This window comes from Equus quagga, chromosome 9 (assembly GCF_021613505.1).
Source record: "Equus quagga isolate Etosha38 chromosome 9, UCLA_HA_Equagga_1.0, whole genome shotgun sequence".
In the NCBI taxonomy this organism is placed as follows: domain Eukaryota; kingdom Metazoa; phylum Chordata; class Mammalia; order Perissodactyla; family Equidae; genus Equus; species Equus quagga.
The window spans coordinates 120577491-120579428 of record NC_060275.1 but is presented as its reverse complement, the minus strand read 5'-3'; positions in this window follow the sequence as shown (position 1 = coordinate 120579428).

The window sequence follows — 1938 nt, the reverse complement described above, 5'->3', positions numbered from 1 at the left end:
CACGTTCACCTGTGATTACGTTCACTTGTGGGCATGTTCACCTGTGAGCACGTTCACCTGTGGGCACGTTCACCTGTGAGCACGTTCACTTGTGATTACGTTCACCTGTGAGCGTGTTTGCTTGTGAGCACATTCACCTGTGAGCACGTTCACCTGTGAGCACGTTCATCTGTGAGCATGTTCATCTGTGAGCCCGTTCGCCTGGGGTTGGAAAGGAGCACAGTCTTTGAGCTGCAGGACAGAAGCCTTCTCTCCCCGGTGTGGACCCAGCTTTGACTTGAGTCTTGTGCATATGGGATGCTTGATGCCACCTGGACACGGGTGTCTCCTCACTCAGGGTTCTCCCTGCAGTCCACCTGTTGCACCTATGGCACCAGAGGGTGAGCCAGTTCCTAAGTCAGGGTGTCAGCAGAGACGGCAGCAATGTGTCCAGAGCTTGATCCCACCCCAGGTGCACAAGCAGGGCCCTGCAGTGGGGATCACCCGCCTCCTCATGGCCACGGCCCAGCAAAGCCAAAGACCACCAGGACAACTGGCCCGGAGCGTCGTTCTTGTTGGCCCTGCCAGGAGAGGTGGGAGCGTGACCTTCCAGGTGCAGTGTGACTGACCGGGTGGGAGGCGACCGCCAGACTCCGTTAGAGGAACACCCCGTGAGCCGCGGTGGGACCGTGGGAGGTGGCAGTGGGCTCTACCTGGCTCTGGGCTCTTGGCGGGGCTCAGTTCTTTTCCTCAGGCTTTGGGGACTTGCTCCGTGGGCTTCGTGGTGGGGAGAGGCTCGGGAAGGGCCCTTCCTCCCTCCTTACCTGCTCCCTCCTCTCCTGTCCCTCTCCCTTCCTGTTCCCCAACTCACAGAGGGGCCGGCGGCCTTGGGAGATGAGGCCGGAATGGACAGTGGCCTTGGACAGATGAGCCCGCTCCCCTGTGCTGTCAGGTGGACAGGTGAAGAGAAATCAGCAGGCCTGGCCAGCGGGCTGAGTCACCGTGACCACCTGCCTTGTCCAAGGACTGCGGGGGCTGTCTGAGCCTGGGCCAGGCATTCTCAGGCCAGCAGTCATCCCTGCGTCGATGCCCTTCCTGAGTAGGTGCAGGCCCCGGGTGCTGTCTTCTCAGCAAAGGCAGCGCCCTTTCCGGGGACACGCCTGTCTCCCAGTCAGGGTGGTCCATCTGTTCAGAGAGGGGAGTCGTGCATCCAGAGTGCTTGGGACCTCCGGGGGCTGATACTTTGGAGAGGCAGAGGGGGCCCTGTCCACTGACACAGTGGGAATGTGCCACCCTTGATGGGCATGCCCACCCCACAAATCCACTGGGACAGGCTGCCATATGCTGGCCAGCGCCCCTCACCTGGCGTTCTGGGACCCCAGGTGGCTCCATGGACAGTCTCTGTGGAGGGAGCGTTGACTCTGAGTTTATAGTTTCAGAATCATGGGGCTGTGTGCCTGGCTTAGAAGACGCTGGGTCTCCCGCCGGGCCTCCCGCCGGGACCTGGGGCCGGGAGTAGGGGTGACCATTCCCTCCCTCCTTTGCCACGTGGCCCAGCATTGCTCATGCATCTGCGTGGGAAGCTCCGGCCTGCATGGCTGCCCCCTGCTCACCAGGCTACAGGGTGTATGTGGGGCGACGGGGCCACGAGGTAGACGCGCACTTCACAGTCCTGTGTTGGTTCAGAGAAGCTAAGTCAAGGTTGCCCAATTCTGACAAAACTGTACTCCAGTCACCTGCATTGAGTCCAGCTGCCCTTGTAGAGACCGGGGACTGCGCCACAGAGACACCAACAGGGCCGCCTGTGGGACTGGGGCAACATAGCACTGGTCAGAATTGAGAGGCACCCGCAATCCCACAGAGCTACACACACGGTCCCCAAGTGCACACAATCTCACACGCACAGCTGTGCACACAGTCACACACACGGTCCCCAATGCACACAATCTCACACACACA